Here is a 17,812-nt window from a genome sequence, read left to right as displayed (position 1 = left end):
TAAAAAACCTTTAGAGGATCCAGTCGGAAACAGGAACAGGAAAACAATGACTCAATGATCTAAACAAAGTTCAATTCTTCTGTAAAGCACATTTAAAAAGAAAATAGTGTCATTGTTCAGCTAAGGTCATTTCAGTGTTGATGAAGTTCTGTTCAATAACTGTGTAAAGTCCATAAAATATGAAATATTCGATTCAGCTATAAAGCAGCTTTGTAGAAAATAGTGATGTCATCATCCAGCTCAGTATCATCCAGTAGTGTCAGTGCAGTCAAATCAGTAATATTGCTGAAGATTATGTGTCCCAAACTACATCGGTGACAGCTAACATTTGCTAAAACATGCTTAACATTTAGCTAAAAATATGTTTTATGTGGTAGGCTAACATTTAACTGGTACAATCAAATAAAAATATTTCTCAAACTAACATTCTTTTCATAAATTTTTTTGGATTAACATTTATATTGGGATATATTGCTAAATGTGATTGTTACTTTGAACATGTTTGTTCACTTTGTGAAGGAAGGGCATTGTGCTTAAGAGGTATTGCCTATGGGTCAAGCCACAAGGCTTTGTATTAAAATTAGATGCAGGCTAAGTTATTTGTTGTGATGCCATAATTAACAAAATGCAGTTGCAAGCAGAATTGCACAGGTTAAACTATAGCTGCAGCCAAAGTAGTGAATCAAATCATATTAACCATGGGAATAATAACACATATTCAGAAAAAGAAGTCGAGCCTTTAGGCTATCTGTGACCATCCACTAGTTCAGGCCTGCAAAGCACTCAGTCGGCTAAAACACATGCATGCAAACACATGTTAAACTGAAATGCACACACCACTGGGGACACGCATATGCACATGGTGAAACAAAAGCATGCACACACACACTTACAGGCAAGTACTTGACTGATCGCAATCAAAGCCCTCGAGCACCATCTGTGATGATGCAGTCTCTTTCTATTCTGAGTGCACTGATTCTGTCCGGTGGCTATGATTTCATAATGCAAATCTCGGTAATAAGGCTGTTTTTATGGATTCTGATGAATTATCCTTAAACTATGTCATGCAAATTAAGTCTTTTCAAAAAATCATACCTCAGACACAATTATCATACACTTTTCAATCAGGCTGCATATTTTCTGATATCTACCTTTTAGAAGAATATTAACCGTAAAACATTTAATCTATTTCCCCTTCTGGTTTATTCATTGCCACTGAGATCAGTTGATATATAAATACTGTACAGGTGAAACTCGAAAAATTAGAATATCGTGCAAAAGTTATAATCTTGATGATTATGGTTTACAGCTTGTGAAAACCCCAAATTCAAAATCTCAGAAAATTAGGATATTACATGAAATCAATAAAAAAAGGATTTTAAATACAGAAATGTCGGCCCTCTGAAACGTATAATCATGCATATGTATATAGTTATATATACTAAATATATTAGTTTCACCTTTTAATTTGAATTACTGAAATACATGAACTGTTGCATGATATTCAAATTTTTCGAGTTTCACCTGTATATAAACATTCTCATATTTGAGATACAAAACCTCTGAGAGACATTTAAAACATCTCAAAAACATGCTTAACATTAAAGCATCAGGTCGATCACATGATCAATAGACAGACAGATATTATAAGGCTATAATGAGAGTCAATGGTGACTGATTCTGGACCAGGCATTGTGTTGAGATTAAGAAAGTCATACAGCTGGTGCTGGTGGGTGGGGACAGGATAATGTCACATGATCAGGTGGGGGGAGGGCCGAAGGGCCAGGGGACGGTCACAGCTGAGCACGGAGGGGGAAGGGCTCCCTAGGGACGCTAGATAGAGGGATGATAATTACATTCAGCACTCTGGGAGATGTGGAGGAAATCAAATGAATGGACCTGCTTGCATTTGAAATTACCTTTGTTGCAAAAGAGCAGCTGTCACTTAAAATGGGTCCGCGGCCTTTTTGCCTTTCCTTGGACTGGCTTGATGCCGTTCACTAGGCCTGAAAGATTGAATGATGAGGTTTTAGCATTATACGATGTTTATCTCGAAGAACACAGCATGCATCTAATGCAAATATTTATCTAAAAAGCTCTTAAGTAACAGGTGAAAAAAAAAAAAAAGAAAGATGTTAATATCTCCCACCAGCAAGAAATTAAGACTCTCATTGAGTGCGTCTGAATCAGCTCCCCAGTTCAGTCGTCTCAGCGCACTGATCAGAGAGTCTGACATTTTAAAGCAGCACTATGCAATTTTTTTTAGCTTAACTGAACAGCTTCGGGGTTATTGGAATGGTTATATGACTCTTTTCGGGTTGAATGGTGGTCGTCTCGCCCCCCTCTGGTGCCTGTGAGTGGAAAAAACGCACTTCCAACTTTGGGCCGGCGGACCGCCGTCAGGAAGTATCGCGTAATTTCAGCTCTCGCGATGTAACGAATTGCTTTACGGCACTGCACACATTACACACATACACGCCCCCATCCAGGATCCGGCTAGCTATAAGAACAACTATCGTCATGGGTAAGCCAGCATATAAGAAGCAGAAAGCTAGGAAAGCACTTTCGGAGGAACATGGAAACGGCAGACTGACCGAGCAAACATCGGACCTGCTTTTTCAGAATGGCGAAAAAAACGAAGAAGGCGCTGTCGGAAGAGTCTAGAAAAAGGTAACGAGAATCTGACAGCGCGAGGAACCGGACAAGAGTCCCACTCGCTCAGGCTTTCATTGTTAAAGTTGATTCCTGCGATTATCATGAGAACAGTTGTCAATATCTCACATAATTATCAGGACATAAATAAGCCTACACGTTGTAAATCGTGTAAATGAGCGCAATTTGCAAACTATTATGATAAATTGCAATAATATTATCTAACAACATCATAATGGACATTGTTACGAAATAATGCGACGTACATGACTACATGATGTACCTTTATTGGTGTCATCTGGCATGTAGGCTCAGGTAAGCCTAACGCGGTAGACTACTTTATTATTATAAAGTGCAGAGGCCGTGAGTGCAGATACGCTCTGCGCGAGTTACGACAGTAACGTTAAATACAAGTACTCTACAGCGACTCTAGGGGGCGCTGTTTGACAAAAACAGAAATCCTGCATAGTGCCGCTTTAAGGGCTATTTCAATCTTTCTCAGTGCACTGACAAGTACCTGTTGTTATGATTATAAGGAATTATGCATGTATTCTTTTTTATTTATTTGTTTATCTGAAAAGGGACAACGTACACTGATCAACATTCAAAACAAATGTAAGCGTACCCGAGTTAGCCACAGGCTAGTTTTCATCGGCAGTCCCCTTGACAGATGTTATTAGGCATCCTAAAATAGTAAACTGTTATAATACAATTCAATTCTTTATACAATAGACAAAAGGTAAAAAATGACAGTGTGTTAAAATCACAAACGATCAAGTAAACAAGATGAGCAGATAAAATCTAAAAATAGATGATACAGTTATTGTTGGTGGATGAGACCAGCATCAGTGTTGACAATATTGATTTTCAATAAGCCATTTCTTGACATTAATCTTAAATGAGTAATAGGACGGGGACTCTCTAATTGATGGTGGTACTGAGTTCCGTTGATGTGATGCTGTGAATGAAAAGACGGCCTGGCTGAATGCAGTTTTTTTGAGTGGGATTGTGCAGTCCCTCCTATATCTGCACCTCTGGTAACTCTGTTCGTATTTCATTTAAAGTTGATAAGGCCAGACAAAGGAGGAGGAGCTAAACTGTGCATGATCTTATAAACTAAACAGACATTTCTGTATTTTATGAGGTTTTCCCAACTAAGCAGTTTATACTTCTTTAGAATATGGCAATGATGGTAACGAAATGGCCTTTTGTCTAGAGTTTTAAGTGCCTGTTAGTATAATGATTTCAGTGTGGTTTTAAGGCTATAGAGTGTGCGTTGGACCAACTTATCATACAGTAGATGATGTAGGAGAGAACCAATGAGTGGAAATATAACTTAGCTGCCTCAGTTGATAGGAGGTTTCTGATATACCTGAAATTAGCCAAACTGAACTTTATTTTATTACAGACCCTTTTTATGAGGGTTTTGAAGGCAAGGTTTGAGTCTAAGTCTATTATAATGCATCTAGACTACCCTTATAATGCATTATATATATATATATATATATATATATATATATATATATATATATATACAGGCTTTATAGAAAGTGTTACCAAATTTTAAAGAATTATTTATCTTTTATAAACCCATTTGTTCAAAATTATTTCATCCAGTAGAAACTCCTGCAACACTGTAGGTTAAATGTGAAATGGTATTTGAATTTAAAGTATCATCCAGAAGGTATTAACCAACACATTTAGAAACAAGACTCCAAAGTGTAAGTAATTTTAGTATTTAGTGGGATTAGGCCATGAGTTGATACTTCAAATGGTTTGAAGAAATAATTTGAGAATCTCTGTAACATAGTCATGCATGGGAGAAAAACACTGAGCAACTACATATCAAGGCAGAGTCCAAGAGCTTATCTCGTGTAGACCAGATGGTGAGTGCATTTGCCCTCAGTCCGTAACTCTCCGTAACACATAAACCGATTCAGCTGTACAACATTTCACACTCATACTACTTGCAATCCTCTTTTAATTAAGTTGATAACAAACATTTTTGGGTTACACTTTATTTTAAGGTGTCATTAAATATTTAAGTACAGTGTTATGTTAATTAACTACATGTACTTACTATAGGGTTAGGATTTGGTTGAGGGTTAATTGCATGTAATTATGCATCATTTACTGTTATTACTATGATAATTACATGTAACATATGTAACAAGAACACTGTAAAATAAAGTGTTACTAACATTTGTCACTGCCTCAATTACTGTATATGAACTACTAGGCCTATGTCAGCTATAATAATAATAATAATAATAATAATAATACATTTTATTTGTTATGCGCCTTTCTCAGTCTCAAAGCGCTACAACATGAACAGAACAAAATAATCAAACTCGAAAAAAATATATATATAAAAGGATCAAAATACATAAAAATAATACAATTATAATTGAGTGTGAGTGTTTCCCAACCCTATGAGTGTTCCCCAACCCTATTCCTGGAGTCACACTAAGAGAACACATTTTGGATGTCTCCCTTATCTGACCCATTCATTTCAGGTGGTCTTAAATCACAACGCATTCTCATCCCAAGGCGTCATTTTATTCACACTTTTGACCATGCTTCCAAATCCGACGCGCATGGCACCCTTTAGCGTCAGGTAGATGACGCTTATCCTCGCGCGTCATCTAACGCCTTTAGCGTCAGGTAGATGACGCTTGTCCTCACGCGTCATCTAACGCCTTTAGCGTCAGTTAGATGACGCTTCCGTTTTTAGCATCAGTTACATGACGCTTCCGTAATGGGTAGGTTTAGGTCCGGGGTAGGGTTAGCGTCTCATATTGACGCTAAAGGGTGCCTTGTACGTCGGATGTTGAAGCATGGTCAACAGCGTCAGTTAGATGATGCCTTGGGATGAGAATGGGCTGTAAATCACCCACTATACCCTTAAATAGGGCACTATTTGAGGGGACAGCCATTTGTAGAGGTGACTTAAACCATAGTGGATACTATTCTCATTCAATCCCATAATGCACCACAATAATGAGTGTACAACTGATGTACACTCAACAGCTAGAGAATACCCATAATGCACGGTAAGGGTCGTGCCGAATGAATTCCTGCGTTTCGCCAGAAGATGGCGCTCACAGCTGAATCATCCATCCATTCATTTTCCAAACCGCTGGTCCAATGTGGGTACAGTGTAATATCAAACATACAGGTATAAATTCCTTTTTAATTGATTATTAAATTGTTTAATTAGGGTTTATTCATGCTAGTTTCCATGACAGAATAACTACTGGCGCTGCTAGCTTGCTAAGTTTCAAATGATTATTAAACATCAAGTACAAACTATGCAAAAGTGCACGGCAGCCATTCCGGTGCACTCACTTTCTTTAAATGATGATATAGGGGGCAATTTTGAACACAGATTTAGGGTCTTTTCTAAAGGGCTGATTAGCTGAGTTGTGTTTGAGAATGAGTTTAAAAAAGTGTAGTGTTTCAGTGTGCCTCCAGGAACAGGGTTGGAAAACACTGAGCTATGAGATAGTAGATAAGATAAAATAAAATTCTGTATCAAAATTTATAGACAAGTAGTTTGTTTAGGCATGGTTTGTAAGGAATTACAAACCTGCGCACATATATTCAAACGCACATAACTATAGATTCAATTCTTAATGCGCATGTGAACGCCATCAGCGTCTATCAGAGGTTCACGTTTAAAGTCTGTTTAGAGAGAACGGTGTCGTCTTAGCGGCCCCTAATTTAATAACAAACTATCATTTAGACGGAAGTGAATCAATCAAAACTAACTTTAGCTGGAAAAACATTTTTCAAGAACCACTATAAAACCAAACCAATCTCTGTTACCTTAAATTATATGTTTATCTCTGTAAAGCTGCTTTGAAACAATCTACATTGTTAAAAGCGCTATATAAATGAGGATGACTTGACAGTCCTGGGCCATGACTCCTGGCATAACCCGTCAAAAATGACACACCAGATGGTCATCTGCCTCTTAGCTGTGGCATGAGCCATTCCTCCTAATGGTGACATCTGGGCAGGCATACAGAGCGCTGAATGGTGAGACGAGTTCAATTATACACTTGTGATAGACTGTAAAAACCTGATCTTGAACCAAAACGCCTATTATATGTTGACAAATAATGTCATGTTTAATTATTGGATGGATATGTGGAGTTTATTCCCCAGTGTGGCTTTAGTTTTTTGTGGTATATATATATATATATATATATAATACCCTTACTGAATTCACCTGTAAATATGCTATAGACCAGCATTGGGCAAAGTTCATAATTTCAGATGCTCTTGTCCACCGGATGATGAACTGGAAAGACAGGAGGTGGAATTTAGAGAAGCGCGATTCAAAGAAATGTATCATTTAATTAGTCTTACACGAGTTTTCTGACAAAACATAGGTAATTATACATTTAATTTATAGTAATTTAGACACACTGATTAAACACGTCTTGCATTATATTGTCAAAACAATTAACCCAGCAATTAAAACAGATTTTAATTTTGCCATACAGCTAAACATTTTCTTATTTGCTTTACATTGTTTTATATTGAACTGGATGCAGGACAACACTGCGTTACAATAAATCAGTCTAGAAGTTATGAACGCATGATCTAGCTTTTCTGCATCATAAAACCGATGACATGTAAAATTATTTTGAAAGACAACTTACAGACCCATTTATGTCTAAAATATACTTGTCGGCTCAATTGTGCTCATTAAAAGAATTATCTCAATGAAAAATCTCAGTCAGTATTCAGGCCCCATCATAGCACAGAAATATGCTTGGTAAAATTACAAATGACTTAGCCTACTTCTAGCTTCTGACCAAGGCTGCGTTTACTTAATCTTAGAGCTGCGTTAGATGCTATCATGACATACAGGGATGGAAAACAGTAAAAGCAAATGTCTTTGTCCATTTTACTTAAAGCAAATGACTGTTTATTTTCAAATATCTTGGATTATTTTCAATCCTACTTCAAAATTGCACTTTGCTATTCAGGGGGAGGCATTAATGGAACATGCCGACTTTTTGGGACTTTAGCTTATTCACCGTATCCCCCAGAGTTAGATAAGTCCATACATCCCCTTTTCATCTCCGTGCGTCCCGTAACTCTTTCTGACACACCCACCGCTAGCCTAGCTTAGCACAAAGACTGGAAGTAAATGTTTCCAGCTAGCATACTGCTCCAAATAAGTGACAAAATAACGACAACATTTTCCTATTTATATGTTGTGATTTGTATAGTCAGAGTGTGTACAAATAACAAGGTTATATGAGACACAGGCGAAGCACTACTTGGGGCGGAGTAGTAGTAGTAGTACCCAAGTAGCAGTGCTTCGTCGTCTGAGAATATAGTTCCCAGTATGTATACGGTTTAAAGATGTCTGTGTCTCATACGACCCTGTTATTTGTACACACTCTGACTATACAAATCACAACATATAAATAGGAAAATGTTGGTGTTATTTTGTCACTTATTTGGAGCAGTATGCTAGCTGGAAACATTTACTTCCAGTCTTTGTGCTAAGCTAGGCTAGCGGTGGGTGCGTCAGAAAGAGTTACGGGACGCACGGAGATGAAAAGGGTGTGTATGGACTTATCTAACTCTGGGGGATACGGTGAATAAGCTAAAGTCCCAAAAAGTCGGCGTGTTCCTTTAAGGTGGTTTAGATTGTACCTATCTGACTATTACCATTTTGTTTATTCAAACAGAGAACGTCAGTATGTTAACGTCAGTATGTTAACGTCAGTATGGAGTGCAGCAAGGGTCTGTTTTAGGCTCTTATTTTCAGTTATATATTTCATCACGACCAGATGAAACCTCTAAATTATCCAAGTTGACAGAGTGTGTTAAAGACATAATACTTTGGATGGCCAGTAATTTTTTCTTATTACATTCGGATATTAAATTGGACCAAAAATCTGTACAGAATCTTTTAGAATACAATTTGCAAGGGTGGATTATTACTTTATTTCTACAGTTAAAGATGGGTGCTACACATATTACATGTTAGACAGCAACAATAATTTAACATGTCATCGGTTTTATGATGCAGAAAAGCTAGTTCATGCATTCATAACTTCTAGATTGATTTATTGTAATGCACTGTTGTCCTGCATCCTCATTAAACAAGCTACAGTTAGTCCACAATGCAGCTGCTAGAGCTCTTATCAGGTCAAGAAAATATTATCATATAACCCCAATTTTATCATCTCTACACTGGTTACCTATTAAGTTCTGTATTTATTACAAAGTATTGCTATTGACCAAGAAGGACCTAAATCTGTAAGGCAGCTTTACAACGATATGTAGTGAAAATAAATGTGAATTGAATTATTTTAAATAATAAAATATTATTATTTTTATATTGATGCTTGACTCAGTAAATTTCTTCCAAAATGGTCTATAAAATGAAAGTTAATGTTTAAAATATTGGTAATAATAATAAAAAAGTATTAATGAAATAGAATATTTAAATATTATAATAATATTGAAAAATAAAAATGAGAATTTATTATTAAAATTTCATTTGGAACAGTTATGTGAATTCCATTCTTTTCTTTTTATCTTAAATTGAAAATATTCTCAATTAATTTTTTATTGGCACAGACCCTATAGTACACTGAAAAGGTCAAGGATTTACTTTGAAACAATTTTCACTTAGAATTTTAACAAAGAACTCACAAGTAACACTTTCATTATGAATGAAATATGCAATTTTTAAGAAAGAGAGAAATAGTATTTTTCTACAATGCACTGCAATAATCTTTATTTTATTTACAAAATCTTTTTTGTACAGTACAGTTACAAATACCATGTCAATAAACTCAGTTTTGTACATCATGGCATTATGATGTCATGCTCTACTCAAGAAATCTGAGATCTGTGTCTGAGTTACATTATGAGTCACAGCCTATGGATATATGTAGAACAGACTGCAAATAATTAAACTTGCTGTATAATAACTTGCATGATTATTGTCTACTTGACCAGATGATGGCAGTATTGTGCTAAAACTGTGGATTAACATTACATGTATTACAAATAGGTGCATGAAATACCTTCATTTTGTGTTTGCTCCATGAGTCAGCTGTCAAATGTCATTAAACAAGTCTGTAAAACTCACAATGAGCCTCTTCATTCTTTAACAAGACGATAACATTGGAGACATAAACAAAGTATAGGCCTACTATACGATATTACTAATCATGTTACATTTGAGGGGTACAACAGTATTTTTTGTGAGTTACTAAAAGGAATTACATTGAGAACTGTGATTGAGAATTACAGAGAACGGGCTGTCAGGTAATAAAATAAGGGAGTGTAATGAGTCAAACCGTCTCTTCATATCAGCGTTACCTTCAACTGTAGATCACCTGTGGAGAAGGTGCTGAATGCAGAACTGACCATGTGGAATAAGCCAACATCAGCGCTGATGATCAGAGAGGTCATGCGCTTGTCTGGTTGTGTTCACGGTTAAAATTATGGTCTATCACATCACATCTGAGACGTCAACACAGCAAAACTGTCTAATAGAAGTTTTCATATAGTTTAAATGCCACAAAGCCTTAATAGAACTGTAAAACAAATGTGAATTTCAATACCAATATTTTACATTAAATTGTGGCAGAATACTAGTTTAACTGGACACAAAGCCTTTGGCATCAACAATCAAAGATATGGGAACGGATCAAATTTTGGATTTACAACCCACTGTTTTTTTAATTTTTTTATTTCATAAATATTCCATTTAATCCCAGTATATGTTTTATATTCAGAGTTCATTCAAACTATATGACTTTTGATTACTTTTATTATTCAACATTCCGTGTCAGACGGATTCCTTTTTGCTCAGCCTTGCTTTCTTGCACATTGTATTAAGTCAGCATCTCTGAAGGTCTAATGAAGACTTTGTTAGAGTTCTATTCTTTGCCAGAATGCCTTTCTGCAGTCAAAAGCATAAAATCAGGGCGAGTCTTGCATGGGCATCGGTTGACACTGATGTCACAGCCAAAGTAAAAAGCCATTGGCTGCAGAGACGCTGGCCTGTTCTTCCCTCACAAAAGATGAGAACAATCAGCTTAGGATTCAATAAAGTCTGAACCCCTACTGATGCCTTCATATGGATTAATAAGGGAAGAAATGCCACTCAAGCATGAAACCAAAGGAAAGCCGCAGTTGGGTGTGCTTCCCTGCTTTCACTGAAGTAAGTTTCCCCTCCCTCTTCCAAACACACTCATTTTGTAAAGGAATTACACAATCGGAAAGGCTTTTCCCAAAATTACATTGTGCCTGGCTCATTGCCCTCCATACTTATTAGTGGCACCACACCACAGCCAGGAGCTAACAACTACACGAAAAACCTTAGTAACTGCATAGCAACACATTACCATCATTATGGTAAGTTTAATACTATTTTCAGAAAAAAAATTCTTAATTCTTAAAGTATTTATTTTTTAAAATCACCACAAACTGACTTAAATAGTCTGAGAGAAATGTTAATTATAAATCAAATCAAAAGAGTTCAGAACTCCACATGATTATAAGAAATTCCTTCAAATGTGTAAAATTGCCTTCAAAATAATTGTACACAATATTATATAATTTATACGCACTCACCGGCCACACTTTTCTTTTAGAACTGCTTTAATTCTTCGTGGCGCAGATTCAAAAAGGTGCTGGAAACATTCCTCATGATGCACATTCATGACGTAAATCTCTGCACATCCCAAAGCTGCTCTACTGGAGTGAGATCTGGTGACTGTGGAGCCCATTTGAGTGTAGTAAACTCACTGACACGTTAAAAAACAAACACTTTGAGATGATTTGAGAGTTTTGACATGGCGCGTTATCCTGCTGGAAGTAGCCATCAGAAGATGAGAACACTGGTCTTAAAGGGATGGACATGGTCTGATACAATACTCCTGTGGGCTGCTGTTTAAAGATGCTCAATAGGGGCCCAAAGTGTGCCATTAAAAAATATCCCTTACACCATTACACCACCAGCAGTCTGAACCATTGATACAAGGCAGGATGGATCCATGCTATCATTTTTTACAACAAATTCTGACCCTACTGTACCATCTGAATGTCATAGCAGAAATCAAGACTCATCAGACTAGGCAACGTTTATTCTAGTCTTCTATTGTCCAATTTTGGTGTGTCTTCCGATGTAGCTCTTCTGTTTCAAGGCTCAATGTGTTGTGCGTTCAGAGATACTCTTCTGCAGACCTTGTTTGTAACGAGTGGTTATATGAGTTACTGTTGCCTTTCTATCAGCTTGAGCCAGTCTGGCCATTCTCCTCTGACCTCTGGCATCAACAATGCCTTAAAGGGGCATTCGGCAACTATTTCAACTTAATAAAACCGTTGAGAAATCATTTGGATGGTTAAATAACCTGTTGTGGTGAGAATGGTGAGTTTCCCCGCTCCCCCCAGCGTTCCCAGGCGGAAAACCAACCTTGCAACATGAGGATTAACATCCCGGTAAGTTGGAAATAGGAAGTCTCGTGAGAAACGAGAACGAGCGAGAAACACAAACTGCTTTATGGCAATTCGACATAAACACACACGCCACCTTCAGTGTGTATGACGTATTACCCACCTCGGTAGACACACTCCACACGATAAAGTTGGCCGGCTCCGATAATAACAAATGCACATGAGCAGCGGGAGAAAGGGGGAGGAGGTGCCGCAAGTGAGTTTTCTTACGACATTGTTGTGAAATATACGCCTCACAGCTGTAGGGGGCGCTCGCTGAGAAAACATGCGACAACTAAAGTGAAAATCAGTGAAGAAATAGCTAGAGTTGCAGAGTTCCCCTTTAAATTATTATTTTGTGAAAATCCCAGTAGATCAGCAGTTTCTGAAATACTCAGCACAGCCCGTCTGGCACCAACCACCATGCCACATTCAAAGTCACTTAAATCCCCTTTCCTCATGCTCCATTTGAACTTCAGTAGATCGTCTTGACCATGACATGCCTAAAGTAGCCTCTGCCATGTGATTGGCTGGTTAGATATTTGCGCTAACGAGCAGTTGAACACGTATAGTTACTAAAGAGGCTGGCAGTGCTGGGTAGATTACTTACAAATTGTAGTACGTTACTGATTCCAAATTACATGAAAAAAATGTTTAGTAACGTAATCCATTTCATTACACATTTAAGGTAATATAATCTGACTTTATGATTACTTTTCTATTACATTTTACCTAATAGTTTATCACATTGATAAAGGATAATATTGTACCCTATAGGCAAATACAAAGAGAAATACAATATTTTCCATCTTTTGTTTTCAACATGAAGTGCATTGTTTATTATCATAACATTTTTAAAATTAATAATTTTAAAACAAAAACAGATAGAAAAATTATATACTGTATATATATAGAGAGTTTATTCGTGTACCTGCATGTCACATTTTCAGTGTCACATGATACTTCGAAAATAATTCTAATTTGCTGGTTTGGTGCTCAAGAAACATTTCTTAATATTATTATTAATATTATTAATATTACATTTCTTATTATTACAAAATAAACATTTCTTACACAGCAAATCAGGATATTAGAATGATTTCTGAAGGATCATGTGACACGGAAGTGAGTGACTGCTGAAAATTCAGCCATCACACAAATTTTTTTTTTTTTAAATGTATTAAGATAGAAAACATACATTCAAAAATTAGTTGGATTATGATAATATTTTGTATAAATGATATTACACATACAGTATATTCTTTTTCATTTACGTGTCATAATTAAAACACAGTAGACATCAAGAAACAACACAAGAGAGCCAGTTAATCCTGATCCAGCAAGCAATGCATTCTTTCAGTTCAATCACTGTTTCCCCAATTGTCCTTGAAATCTGAGCCTTTGTAAGCATGGTCATGGTTAGCGAGACAATGCATGCCACAAAGGGAAGCTACAGTCCATTTACTGTTCCTCAGTTTTCAAACAGAAAGCAACTTTTCCCAGGACTTATGTTTGTGGGTTTTAACAGTCACAGATATGGTGTCAGATCTCGGAGCGACTCAGAATGCAAACTTCTGCATTACTCCAGACAAGAGAGCTATACAAGCTAAAACAGAAGTGGCTTACGGCATTTAGTGCTGAGTGTGCACTCGCAAACAATGCAGCAAGTCACATTTTAACACCACAAAAATGAAACCTTTGAAAGTATTTACTGTCAAGAGCCATTGGACAAATGAGCAATGGCTATACATCTACACTCCTGGGCCAAAAAATGGCCAATCCAAAAATGGTAAAATATTTATTGGATATTCATTTTTTATGGTCGTTTTAATCAAAAATCACGGGTCAGGAAATAAGAATAAATTTCAGAAATACTGTAGATAAAGTAACAGAATAGCCACTCCCAACTTAGACAGTTTTTTACAGGAAGAACAGTCAGTGTCGTTTCACTCCATGTTAACGGCTTCAAGCAGTTCATGAGTAGTTGAAAAATGTCTCCCAGTTCGTTTGAGTTTAAGATGAGACCAAATATTCACTATAGGGTTCACATCTGGACTCTGACCAGGCCCAAACATGAGTCTGATGGACTTGATCTCAAGCCACTTCTTGGTTGACTTTGCAATGTGGGCAGGAGTGTTGTCTTATTGAACAAGAGCATCGGATCATTCCTCTTTAGATCATTTTTCAATTGTGGGAAGAAAGCCATTCTGCAATATTCAAGCATTAAATGACCTTTCACAGGGAAGCAGCTCACCAATACCAGCAGCTAAAAAGCTCCCCACACAATGACACTCTTCCTCCATGCTTCCCTGTGCTAGAGAAGCATTTATTATTATATTTCTCAGCAGATTTTCCAAGACACCGCTTTAGAGCATCAGAGATTCATCACTTCACACACAACTTCCCATATTCAGCCAAAAACTTAATTCTGTCTTAGATGTTTTCCTGAGACAGCAATGGATTTATTTCTCTTTTTTTTAAGAAATGCATTTGCTTAAATGTAGCTAAATTCATGACCCAATAATTTGTGGTCTTAGAGTCTAGCCTTTTGAGCTTGTCTATGTTTAGCTTTTTACTTCTCCTGTGCTGATTATACGTTTGCGTTCATTTGTGAAAGCTATCATGATGAACAAAAAGAGTAAGAATCATAAACTCCTGTTGGTTACATGCAGAGATTATTTCTGTAACCATTATTTCTTAAATGATTCATAAAGCCAATGAAAAAAAACAAAAAACAATTGGGTTTTTGTCGATGGAACCAGGGCGGTGCAAACTGTTGGCCAACAAAAATACGTCATCACTGCAGCACTGGGAGTAGTACTGTATAACTACACGATTACTAATAAATACTAGTTTAAATTAGTTTAATTTATTTCTTAAAAATCATCACATTTAATGATTTGTCAAAACACATAGAACTAAGCTACATGAAAACAGGTCAAGGGCTTTGTAATAATTTCTGTCCTGAACTTAAAGGACAAGTTCGGTATTTTACACTTAAAGCCCTGATTTAAGATCGTTTCTGATGAAATAGAACGGTTAAGATTGAAATTTGGACAAATGCTGCTGTCCCGAGAATTTTCGGTTTATGTGTTAACACCCCCCCACCTCCGCAATGGTTTCATAGGGGCACTGGAAGAATCATTCATAAAACGCATTAAACTTTAGTTTACAAAGACGTGAAACTCACCGAGTGGTCTGGGGTGTTCACTGATATGCTCACACAAAAATCGCTGCAAAAGATGCTTTCCAACAGGTGTTTTACCATTCGTTGTAAAACTGTGGACCTATTTTTCCAAACGCCTCACAACCGGACATTCTTCCATTGAGAGCTTGAATAATAGACACTCCAGCCCAGTTGGTGGCGATAATGCACCTTTGCCAATGTTTGGATAGCGTAGCCTACGATACCGCGACTGCATAACTACAGAAAGAATATTAACAACCTCATTTCCGTCTCCGGCGGCGGAGTAATACCGTACCTCACAGAACATCCAATACAAGTCAAAAACTACGATAAAGCCTGTTGGAAAGCATCTTTTGCAGCGATTTTTGTGTGAGCATATCAGTGAACACCCCAGACCACTCGGTGAGTTTCACGTCTTTGTAAACTAAAGTTTAATGCATTTTATGCATGATTGTTCCAGTGCCCCTATGAAACCATTGTGGAGGTGGGGAGGTGCTAACACAGAAACTGAAAATTCTCGGGACAGCAGCATTTGTCCAAACTTCAATCTTAACCGTTCTATTTCATCAGAAACGATCTTAAAACAAGGCTTTAAGTGTAAAATACCGAACTTGTCCTTTAATCAACTGGTATGTAATCCCAAACGTTCATGCAGCCGCTGCCCAGCTGAGAATTAACCAGCATATTCCATGAATACCAATTCCCCGGGGGCTGCCATGGTAACACAATCCCGACAGTAATCCACAGCTTAAATAGTGCAGTAGGTTAAGCATGCCCATCAAAGCAATAGTTTGATGATTGAACAGGCTCTGATGAGGGTTTGCCCACGTATAATGAGGCCCTGTAATCAGTGGCGAGTTGACCCACGCCGGTCTCTAGCATTGACCTTCCCTGTTACAGCTCTTTAACTTTTAAAGTAGACACAAGACTGCTAGCCCAGCTGAATATATGTGACAGCAATAACTAGCTAATCGGCCAGAGAGTAATCTGTTATGATTAGACCCTGGGGTCTCATATTGTATCTTTATAACAAAGGACATTTGATGTTGAAAAGACATTTGTAGGAAGCAATGCATTCTGGGACAATCCCCGAACTGCTAAATTTATATGTAATATAGGCCCAAGGGTAATTTTTACAAAATGTCTAAGATTCGTTTCTCCCTTACATACATGTAGTGTTTTAGTGTTAATAAAATACATTTTTCTCAACACAAAAACCCCAGTAACTTTAGTTTAAATATTAGTTGACCTCAGGTTATGCGTCAACCCAAAAACTAAAACAATACAAAAATACTTATTGTGGACGAAACTGAACCCAGCATATGAAATACTCTCCAGTATATGCATCAACCTCGTTACCATAATATTATCAAAAAACTAAAAAACAAAATGACTAATTGCGGACAGAACTGAACCCAGAATTTGAAATACTCTCCAGGCTGTGTATCAAACCCCTTAACTGTAATATTTTCCTCAAAACAAACCAAACCAAACCACTAAACAAAACAACAATAATTATGGACAGTACTGAACTCAGCAAAGCAAAGCAAAACAAAGTAAATAAAAACAAAATAAAATAAAAACTACACTAATTGTGGACAGAACTGAATCCAGCATTTGAGATGCTCTTCAGTCCATTACCATAATATTATTAAAATCAAAAACACTAATTATGGACGGAACTGAACCCAGCATATTAAATACTCTCCAGTATATGCGTTAACCCTGTTACCATAATAACAAAACAAAAATACTAATTCGTGAGCTTAGAATTATATGGTTCTATCTCCACTTTTGGTCGAAATTGAGTTTTTGACATAATCTTATCCATTAGGTGTTTATTAATGCCTGTGTGGTGTAATTTTTGTAAAAAAAAATATTTTGTTAGTAGTTATTAATAAAATAAAAAGGTTCCATCTCACAAAACAGCAGGGATTTAAAAACTTTGATGCTCAATATCTCAGAACTACCCTAAACGGAGATAGAACGGTATAATTCTAAGATCTCGAATTGGCTATGGGTATCAATTCAATCCCATTACCATAAAACCCCCACCACCCCCAAAAAACAAAACAAAAAACAAATGTATCAACCCCGTTACCATAGTAAATCCCCACTAAAAATAACACTAATTATGGACAGAACTAAACCTAGCATTTGAAATACCAGGATAACATCTTCTGCTAACCAATCCATGAAGGGAGACAAAGCTCTCTGAGATTTATGTGGCTGTCAAACTCTGGCCCAACTCAGTACAGCCCTGTGTGGCCCGTGCTTAAAAAAAGCCATCCCTCCTTTAGTGCCGCCAGTGCAGCAGGGCAAATATTGACCCGTCCCTCTTCCAGATGAGTCTCTGTGGGGAACTCGGAGGAACACGATTGGCAGACCACTGATGAATGCTGATTAGAGCATCTCAGTCAGTCGTTAAAACCACCAGCCAGAGTCACCGCGGCCCCCCTTTACCTCAGTGTCAACTTTCTGGCTCCACAA

Source organism: Siphateles boraxobius, unplaced genomic scaffold, assembly GCF_051911475.1.
Source record: "Siphateles boraxobius isolate OS27281-9 unplaced genomic scaffold, OSU_SipBor_1 8, whole genome shotgun sequence".
NCBI classification, from domain to species: domain Eukaryota; kingdom Metazoa; phylum Chordata; class Actinopteri; order Cypriniformes; family Leuciscidae; genus Siphateles; species Siphateles boraxobius.
Note: the sequence above shows the minus strand (reverse complement) of the source record.